The following is an 11,612-nucleotide window of genomic DNA, read 5'->3' on the forward strand; positions in this document are numbered from 1 at the left end:
TTCCTGTTAGTACACGTGCTGCTGCATTCTGAATTAGCTGGAGAGTTTTTAAGGACTTACTAGAGCTACCTGATAATAGAGAGTTACAGTAATCCAGCCGAGAGGTAACAAAAGCGTGGACCAATTTTTCTGCATCTTTTCGGGTCAGGATAGGCCTAATTTTCGCAATATTACGCAGATGAAAAAATGCAGTCCGTGAGGTTTGTTTGTTGATCAGGTCAGGAGCTTGAGGTTGGTGTTTGTCAGTGTAAAATATGGCATTTCCTTTTTCTACAAGGGGGCGCCATGAGCGAGATTGCCTACAAGCATATGGAGGCGTTGAGGGCGGGGCTCTTATCATGTACAGAAATTTTTAAGCAGTTTGGATGAATTATGTGGGAGAGAGAGCTGCTTGAATATGCATCGCGATGGATCAAAAATGGCAGCGCCATAGCAGCCACGCCCTTTGACCAACAGACATGCAGAGCACAACTTTTGATCAGCATGGTCTCTGGATGATCTGCAAAAAATTTGAAGTCGATTGGATGAAATCCCTAGGACTAATTCGTTAAAATACAACATGTGGAAATCACGTGAAAATAACAAGTCAAAATCAAAATGGCCAACTTCCTGTTTGGAGTAGACCATTGGTACAAGAGACTTTTATGTGCGTCTTGACAACATACACATGTGTACCAATTTTCATGTTCCTATTCCAAAAAAAACCCTATGGGGAGGGGTTTTTGAAAATTTCAAGGGGGCGCTATAGAGTCATTTTGTCCCCCCCATGGGCGACACCTATATCAGATGCAAGAGCTGAACATTCTTGACCTGTGTGTCAATTTTCATTTGGAGATGAGGTCATTGAAGCCATCAAAAAGCCAAATGTATTTAGTGGCCAGGGATCGATAGTTGCCACACCGCCACATGAACACCATTAGGCGTAGCTTCACAGCGTTCATAAGGTAGCTTCACCAACTTGTTCTGCATGCATTAGAAGTGGAATGAAGTTGATGCGGTCAAGTTTGTGGCATTGGTACATGTTAAAGTAAAAACTGGTCACTTCCTGTTACCACCGGAGGGCGCTATGAGTAAGGTGGGATATTAACATATCAGGGCGTTCGGGGCCATGCCAACATCATGTCCAGCAAGTTTGAAGCTGCTGAGATAAAGTTTGTGGGCAGGAGAGCTGTTCGAAATTCGATGGCAAGAAAACGACAAGTCGCTAAAATTTGTCACGCCCTAGCGGCCACACCCCTTGACATAGAGAAAAGCTTTTATTAACTTTTGATCAGCATGTTCTCAGGATGATCTGTAGCCAATTTGAAGTCGATCGGACGAAATCCCTAGGAGGAGTTTGTTCAAATTTAAGTTGTGGAAATCGCCGTAATGAAAAAATTCAAAACAAAATGGCTGAATTCCTGTTGGGTTTTTACCATGACGTCAAGAGACTTTTTTCTGCATGTTGGTATGATACATGTGCGTACCAAATTTGTAGGAGGCTCTATTGCGGCATTTCGCGTTGACCATGTGCAACCGTCCAAAAATATCGAATTTCGGATCCGGCCGGACAAATGAGAGTAGGGTCAATAGGGTCCTCACGGACGACTTCGTCGTCAATCGGGCCCTAATAATAATAATAAACAGCGCGATTACAATAGGGTCCTCACGGACGACTTCATCGTTGCTCGGGCCCTAATAATAATAATAAACAACGCGATTACAATAGGGTCCTCACTGACGACTTCGTCATCCCTCGGGCCCTAATAACATAAACAAAACTGAATAAAACTTGGCGTTATAAACAGATGCTGCCCGGCACGAAAAGAAAGCTTTTTTCGTCAGTGTCTGACGTTGGAAAACACTGACTAAGTAGCAGTATTTGATGACTTGGGAATGCAAATGGGTTGTGATTACAAGGACTGAATATAAAGGGACACCTGCTAAAGCAACCATAATTATTCACGCTGCCTGGAGAAAGCCAGTCTTGCTAAATATATCTGAATTTTCTGCTAAGAATTTGCAGAAAACTGAGGTTGAATTACATTTTCTGAAAGATGATTTGGTTTGTTCAAAAATTATTTCAATACTTGCTGCCGCTTGGAGTCTCCAAAGTACAAAGTTGCATTACACAGATATATGTTATGTGTACAATAACTAGCCTAATGTCCTCTTTAATCTTTACCCATTTCTTCCACTGCTCTACACAAACTGATTATGTACAGTATGTCTGCTGCAGACTTCTAAACAAATTGGAGACTTCCTATTATAACTGGGGCCAAGACTTGGCACTCCATTAACTGTGGAATGGCTGTAATCTCATTTCCTTATTCGTGAAAGGCAGAGGCAGTGAAAAAATATTTGTTTACAACAAACTAGTTTTAATAGTCATTTTTATTAGAGTAATCCTCAGTCATTTATTATATTGCTAATAGGATGCTTTCAAATTTCATAAAAGCGGCATTAAACAAAGTGACTCTTGTTTCTTGTTCCAATCCTGATCTTGCTATCCATCTCGCTTCTATCGCTCTTTTCTCATTACTCAGATTCCTCCACCATCTCCTCTCTCCTCCCTTCTTTCATTATTTATTTCATCATTTCCTTTGTTAGTGCCTGCACTGTGTTTGTAATTTTAAGGCCTTTCTTGTCTCCTTCTCATCTCTTCTCTTATTTCTTTTCTCTAATCTTCTCAGTGTTGTCCTGTTTCATCCATCTAAAATCAAATTAATGGAGATGGGTCTCCATCGTCTTATGTCATGTACTTTTGCTAGAGGTGCTCATTGCAGAAGCTGATTGGACAAGAGAATGTTTCACATGGTTACATCACGTCTTTGAAAAGTAAGATTTCTTAACTTGCTGCAGTGTGGCAGCCAAGATGCAGTGTGTGTGTGTGTGTGTGTGTGTGTGTGTGTGTTGGATGAATGATGGAGAAGTAAATGATTGTCTGAATAAAGTTTTTGCATGTTTGCGTAAATATTTTCCACATTCCATGCTGCATGGACATGAACATGAACTGTAAAACATATTAGAAGAAACAAAGGTTACAATACTGTAACCCTAGCTCTTTTAGCACAGGTACAGCCCTCTACTGGATTGTGTGGCTACACCTGACTCTCCTCTGGGCGTGAGATACCAACAATGTTTCTGTGCTCCTTGATGACCCAGGAAATGTGGCATGCAGAGTGTCTATTGCTCTTCGTCTGACCCCTGCAAGGTTCGGCCAAAGTTCCACCCAGTTTGGGTGGTGACCACCTGGGTTGGCTGGGGCCCTGCACTTCTTTGCTGCGGCCACCTAGGTTATAACCTATAACCTAACCTGGCCTAAACTTTGCCGGTCAGGATCAGTGTGCCTTTACTTAACAGTATCTCCAGTGTTACCATCAGGATTGTTCTTTTGAGTGAAATATCTTGACAACTAAGTATAGCTAACCCCATTCAATAAAGAACAGTGACTTTGGTTGTCCCATTACTTTATGCCCTTACTTTATTTTGCAGTTCTTCGTCATAACCTATTGATATTCTCATCAGCCTCAGCTATATTTTGGTTTTAGTACTAATTAAAAAATGTTAGCATGCTAACAGGCTAAACTCTCCATCCTCGAATCCTTAGAGATGATCAAATCAAATCAATATATTCACATTGGTAGTAAGAGGCTCTAGCCTTGGACCAAGACTTACTACCAATGTGCAATACACCTCCCAACCGCTATAGTGGCGCTGTGGCGCAGTAGAAAGCTGGTGCACTCATTCATTGCAGGACAAAGAAGGGGTGAAGAAAATTTCAAGAAATCCCGAGATAAAATGCATGTTTATTGAACAATAACGGATACACAAACACACGGCAACCCCCCGTACACCTTCCTAACATCTGTGCCTATGAGGTGAGTACATTACATGTTTGATTTGAACATTTATGGACACGTGAATCGGTCTAGACCGGGAACCCAAACGAAAAACGAACTAGAATTTCTCTTCATACTGTGTGTAGGGAGACTTACCTGATGCCAGCTGTTCTTTTAGATAGTCTCTCTCCTTGATAAGATCATCAATCTTCTCCTTTTGCAACTCTAACTTCAGCTGACACATCAGCTCATGGGATTTTCTTTTGTCTGCCAGCTGTGCAGTAGGGGCCATGGACACACCTAAAAGAAAGAAACTGTTCATTATAAAATGCATGTAGAAAGTTATATACCAACTGAATATATTTTCAGACACTGGTAATTTTGGCATGCCTTGACCTTTAAGCAACTTTAAATAGTAGTTCTCAAGTGAAATGTATTCATTTCTATTCAGTTTATGTTCAGATACAATAATATGTCAGTGTATGCATGTAATATATGTATTTTTGTCTAACATACATACATGCAAATAGTTTTATTTCTATTTTGTGTGAAGCACTCAGTGCATGTAATTTAGTTCATGTAGTACAGCACTTTGGGGTGCATTTATCATTATTATAATCATTATTATTATAAACACTATCAAATATTTTCTAAATTTTTTTTTTTTTTTTTTAACTTGTAAGTTGTAAGTATAAATGCTTTTAATGACTCCATTCATATGAACACGTGATTCATTCACATGAACAAAAAACGTTGTCTTTTAACATTTACAACCCTGTCTTGTAGTATCAAAAGGTAACAATGGAAGGGCTAATGGCCTTGCACCATGCATATTCAGAGCGGGTATGTGAATACCCCTCCTCTTTTAAGGTTTTAATATTATCTGTCAGTGAATTAGCCAGGCTTTGATGGTTATTTACAGGTTATGTCAATGCTATTTTTACGTTGAATGATAGTGTGTCTTGGGCCCTTCAGCTACTAACAAGCTAGCCATCATCCATAATGTGTGTCGGCAAACAAACATACTCACCACTAGTGTCGATGACGGCCGCCGACAATGTATCCATCCCCACACCGGCATTCTTTTTGGCTCGTGTCCATCCGACTCTTCGAGTTTGATCGGAGTTCTCCATCTTGGCTGCACTCAGCTTCACGTCACGTCTTCTCTGCGTCTTCTCCATGGAGCAGCTCCTGTTCGATGTTGCCGCCAGGTTGCCGCCTCCCACCATCAAATTGATGACATAGTGGAAGCAGATTCCTTTGTCCCACCTTCATGACGTGTTGAAAGCGGGATTGTGGGTACTCAGGCAGATCAGATCATAACAACGCTGGATGTCTTCATAAAATCACCACAGTTTAATGCATTTTTTTTTTGTTGCAAGCAATGAGCAGATTCACACGACTGAAGAAGCTTGTTAATGAGGAAACCTCGAAAAGAAACGCCGTGAAGCTGATAAAAGTGGCTTCAGAAGAGTAAACTGCTAAAGAAAATCTACTGGATAACAAAAAAAATAAATAAAAAATCTAATCTAATCTAAATCCTTTTGGACCAAACATTGATTTCCAAGATATATTAATAAAGTCACCATTTAAAAAGCTAGCAACCTGAGAGGAGTAAGTTACTTATATAAAGTAGACAGTAGAACATATCCAGATCAAATCAAATTATCCTCACAAAAATATGCTGGCATGAACATCTACAGCTGTACTGTACAGTTTTATAATTTTAAAATTTCCATATTTTAAATATGTAATCACAAATCACAAAGTAATCTTTGTAACTGACTAATCTAATTACACATTTTTTCCAAATGTACTTTGTGCTGATTATAGTTACTTATTTTTTGTAACCTGATCATGTCATCTCGATTAAATTTACTGTTTACCATTACTACCCAAACCTGTGTGTGTGTGTGTGTGTGTGTGTGTGTGTGTGTGTGTGTGTGTGTGGGCAAGTAATAACAATAATAACATAAACACATATATCATAGACTCACAATATTGCTGCTCTCTCTGTAATTGCATAAAACACGCAATATACAAAATAATGCATAGCATGTTTAACCATTCCTTTTTTTCCATTTGCCTTTGAAGATTTTCTCAGGGTCTACGATTACGACAGATTGATATGATGGATGACACAATTGCAGCCAGTTCAACAACTCTCACTAAAATGGCAAAAAAAGTAAGGGAGGTCTGTGTCACAACAGTTGAACGGATGAGAAGGCGTACAGGCCAGCAGATTGGTGGAAGAGGGGGGTTTGTTGTCATCGATGAGAGCCATTTTCGGCACAAAAGAAAGGTATATTATAGTAATAGTGACTTTAAATAAGTGTCAAATAGAGTCAAACAAGTTACTGTTAATAGAATGTATCTGTTTACATCTGTTTGTTGTTTTGTTTCTGCATCAGTATGGGAGAGGAAGAATGGCTGGTGGGTGGAAAAGAAAGAAGTGGGTCTTTGGGATGATAGGTGTGAGGCATCATCAAGGATGAAGAAAGCCTATTCTACGTCTTGTGGAGAGAAGATCTCGAAGACATCTAGTCCCCTTGATTGCCCATCATGTGAGGCTTGGATCTTCAGTTATCAGTGACGAGTGGCGTGCCTATCGCGTACTCTCTGCACTAGGGTACAACCATCACATACAGGTGGTATGTAGATCCTCAAACTGGTGCCCATACCCAGCATCTTGAGAGGGCCTGCAGATCCTACAAGGAGCAGATCTGGAGGCTTAGGGGAAATCACACTGACAGTTTGCTTTCTGACCACCTTTCAGTGATTGAGTGAAATGAATGGCTCGCAAATAAAGACCGTGATGGTGCATTTGGTAGACTGATTCATGACATTTCCAAAAAATACAAGTAGTCAAATGCAGTCACTAACCATTGTTCGCAAGAATTTGTCTTTCTGTGGGAGATGGCTGAGACAAATTCAAAGGAATCAGTGTACTTTGTTTTTGTAGTGTCATAAAATTACATTTCCTGTATTATTTTATGTGTTGAGTATATTTATTTTATCTGTCTCAAATAATTTTGAGACTTTTCTTTGAGATAGGATTTCAAATGTATGTTGGATTATGACACTGACATATTTTCTGACTTTATTTTTTGATATTGAAACATTTTATATTTTTTCAGTCAAAGATTTTATTTGTAGCACTTGAAACTTCTGTGATCCACTGTTGGTGTTTGCAAGTTTTTATTCAGCCATGTTTACGCTCATACGTCTTTTTAAATCAACAGTACAGTTGTACAGTTACAATATGTTGAGAAGTTGCAATAAATATTAATGCAATATGTTCTATATCCCCTTGTGTTGTGTCTTTCCTTTGTCTGTTAAGATAACTGAGACTTTTGTGAGTCTTGAGGCATCCCCAGCCTTTAAATCTCATTTGTAAATGCTTTATAAGGCATAGATAGTGCTCACTTTAGATGAGCTCACACAAAATACTTAATTAACGAGTAGTAAGTGCTTCGTAACCACCGGAATTAATGAATTCCTGTATTAATAACTGTTTATAGGACCTCTATTGGAAAATAAATTTGTGAGTTTTTAATAAAACATCTACTAACACATTCACTAACCATCAGTACATGTCTGAATTGTGTATGTGTAAGTGCATGCCTAAATGTACATCTAAATAGTTTATTAATCATTTTATATACACTTTCTAAATGATCTTACAAGCCACTGACAATTCCTAAATAACTGGTTTGTAAGTGATGTAATACTTAATTTAGAAATGCTGAATCCATCATTTATAAAGTATGAAAATTGCAATCATTAAGCACGTCATAGATGAGCTTATTAATGAAGAGTAAAACATTTATAACTGTGTTTATAAACTACATACCAATGCGTATTTATGTCAGAAACATGCTTTATAAATGATGAATTCAGTATTTACTCATTTATAAATAATGTGCTTATTAATGATGAGTTAAACATTCATAACTGTGTTTATAAACTACATCCTAATGAGTATTCATGTCAGAAACATGATTTATAAATGATGAATTCAGTATTTATTAATGCTTAACTAATGCTTAATAGTGTGTACTTATTATAAAGTGTTACCGAAGTTTGATACACGGAAGTATAGTGTGTTTACGCCCTGCACTGTGATCTGCGGAGGGATACACCGGTGAGCAGGCACAGGCACAGAAGTAGCCTGTAAACAAAACTCAGTTGTTTATTTAGCCTAACGATATCTCCAGACTATAGTAGCTGCAATGGACGACTTTGAACGCGATTTTGAAGAGTTTCTTGTGGTGGACACAGATCCAGAGCCATACCTGTTTGAGCCGGAGTATACAGATGAGGAACTCCAGGTGTTGGATGCTGAGTGGGTGAGAAGAGAGGCTGAATCCTCTGAGGCAGCGGAACAGCAAGGGGCCGAGGGAAAACGGAGGTCAGGGGAGGATTGGTAGTGTAGCTGCAGGGCTTGCCAACCTATGCCTACGGAGGTGGAATCATTTTGCTGCACAGAATGGGATTGGGTGCTACCATCGTTGGGGAGGCTAGAGATATATCATCAGGAGGAAAACCGCCACAGAGAGTGCATCACAAGGAGTGAAAACTTTGCAGCAATCACTAAACCTGGCGTAATTGAAACATTTTTTCATGTTCCTAAGATAAACTGGAAAAAACGCCCCAGGCCTGCAGGAGCTGATGGACAGCTTTCAGTCGAGTGAGTAATATCACTTTATAATGCACATTTACAGTGCCTTTTCATCTAGCATGAGAAAAGTGACCTAAAATTGAATTGTGTGCAGCTTGTTGTAGAAATATGTTTGTGAAACATCACACGAGTCCCCGTAGGTTTGCATTGAATGTTTTTGCAAGTTGCAATAATACATTTTCTAGGCATGATCGTCCGTGTCATCTCTTTGTTTGCTTTTATCGAGTGACCTAGGGTACCTGTCCCAGAGCTAGCTGCAGCTGTTGCTCACCGGTGTATCCCTCCACGCAGGGCGTAAACATACTATAGTTCCATGTATCAAATTTCTTCTAAAATGTCTAAAAAGGACTCTCATTTTTCAAATTGTGCTGGAGCCTATCCCAGCAGACATTGGATGAGAGGCGGGGTACACCCTGGACAGGTCGCCAGACTATCACAGGGCTAACACATTAATTACAATTAGTCACAATTACATTATCAATATATTGACTTGGAATTCTAACAAAATGAAACTGACTTAGATATATGTAAATGACTCTGAATTTTAGTCAATGGTAAAAGTTGACTAGCTGTGTTAAATTACAGATAATCTACAATGAACAATTCCACAGGTAAGAAACTAATTGTTGATGTCAAGAATAACCTTTTTAATATAATTACATTATATTATGGACATGTTGGCTTGCAATTCTAACTCGTCAAAAAGAAAATTGTTGATACCTACAATTGCTGTTACCTTTTTCTATGGATAAAAATGTTCATGATGAAAATTTTTATAAGATAAGATACACCTTTATTGATCCCACAACTGAGAAATTTCAGTGTTGCAGCAGTCAAGGGGGAAGAGTAAGACTAAAGATTTCAAAATTTAAAAACTTAAAAAAACTAGGCTTGCAAAAAAGTACAAAAAATACAAGAAACAGCATTAAATGATAAAAATAATAATGGTGAGCAGTGGATAAAAAGTGAGCAATGGATTAAAGTGAACATATTTAGTGAAAAGTGAAAATTGTATGTGCAAATAAACAACAACAAGAGGGAACAATTATGCTTATTATGGTGTCACTAAAGTGTCCATGGTGCAGTTTATTGTGAGCAGTGCTGGTTATGTAGCCTGACAGGAGCAGGCAGGAAGGACCTGCGATAGCGTTCGTTCACACACTTTGGGTGAATCAGTCCATCGCTGAAGGAGCTCTCCAGAGAGCTGTTATCTCTTCCTGCAGGGGGTGGGACTCGTTAGTCCTCAGAGATGACAGCTTGGCTGTCATCCTCCTTTCTCCCACCACCTGCACAGAGTTCAGAGAGCATCCCAGGACAGAGCTGGCCTGCTTGATGAGCTTGTCCAGTCTCCTTCTGTCTGCAGCCGCGACGCTGCTGCCCCAGCAGACCACTCTGTAGAAGATGGCTGATGCCACCACAGTGTCAAAGAAGGTCTTCAGGAGCACCCCCTGCACTCCAAAAGACCTGAGTTCCCTCAGCAGGCAGAGTTTGCTTTAGCCTTTCCTGTAAAGTGCTGTTATGTGATCAGTCCAGTCCAGTTTATTGTTAAGATGAATATCACATTCCATGCTCAGGGAACAGGACAAAAAGTTGAAGACCACACGCTGCATTACTTTTAACAAAGAAATGTATTATTTAACTTAGAAAAAATAGAATCAAAATCATTTGGAATTGTTGCATGTATGTGTGTGTGTGTAAGAACCTGGAAATCAAAAAGCCACAAACCACTAAACAAAGAAAAGGAGGCCTCAAACAACATCCACAGCATGTGCTGGAGGTCCAACCAAGAAGGAGTGCAGAGTGAGACTGCCTGCACAGAGCTGAGCCTTTCTGCTCAGGCCTGCTGGCCACACCCACACCCAGCCAGGTGTCAGCCATCAGCATGATGAGCAGGCAGCATCAGGACATGGAGGGTTCTCCTCCCTCCGTCACAGTGAACACCCAGGTACTAACCATCTAAATGTCCTTTCCCTGGATGTTCACCGGTGTTGGGGGGAGGAGTCTGCACCTGTGGAAATCCACCACCAGCTCTTTGGTTTTACCCACGTTTATCTGAAGATGGTTCCTCAGGCACCAGTCCACAAAGTCCTGGTTCAGTTCTCTGTACTCCCTATCATCCCCATCTGTGATGAGGCAGAGTCGTCAGAGAACTTCTGCAGATGACAGGTGGGGGTGTCATATGAAAAGTCCGCAGTGTAGATCGGCCCCCGTACTGCAGACAACCAAGTCCGATGCACAATCTTGGGTCCTGACATACTGCGGCCGGTCCATGAGGTAGTCCAGGGCCCAGGATGTGAGGTGATTAGCCACCCCTATGTACTCCAGTTTGTCCCTCAGAAGTGCATGCTGTATGGTGTTGAAAGCGCTGGAGGAGTCAAAGAACATGATTCTCACAGAGCTTCCGGGCTTCTCCAGGTGAGAAAGAGATCTATGCATGAGGAAGATGATGCCGTTGTCCACCCCAGTGCCAGGCTGGTAGGCAAACTGCAGCGGGTCCATTGAAGGGCCTACTGCGGGGCGGCCTACTGCGGGGCGGAGACGAGACAGGACCAGCCGCTCCAGAGTCTTCATGAGGTGCGATGTTAAAGCCACCAGTCTGAAGCTGCTGAAGTCCTTAGGGTGCAGAGTCTTGGGCACAGGTACCACGCAGGATGTCTTCCACAGCTGTGGTACTCTCCCCAGCCTCAGGCTCAGGTTGAAGATGGTTTCAACTATCCCGCACAGTTGGTCTGCGCAGAACTTCAGGAGCGTGGAGCTGATGCCGTCTGGACCAGCAGCCTGATCTCTCACCTGACAGGTAGTAAAGGACAAGCTAGAGCAGGGGGTGGAGGTGATGAGGTGGGGGGAGGAGAGGGGGGTGGTGAAAGTTGAAGGAACCATACAGTTATTTTGTGCATGGAGGTCACTACAGTGTACGGCTGTTTAAAAGTGTTTTTTCTCTACATAAACCAGCAATTTTGGGCACTGCTGCATATAGTCCACTCTAGTGGAAGCTATTGCATCATCCCATACAAAAAATCCCATTGGCTGGTCATTGCAATGAGAAAAAGTAGTCAGTGAAACCAAGATGGCCGACAGACAGGGAGAAAGACCAACCACCTCAGCTATTT

This window comes from Epinephelus moara, chromosome 4 (assembly GCF_006386435.1).
Source record: "Epinephelus moara isolate mb chromosome 4, YSFRI_EMoa_1.0, whole genome shotgun sequence".
NCBI lineage: Eukaryota > Metazoa > Chordata > Actinopteri > Perciformes > Serranidae > Epinephelus > Epinephelus moara.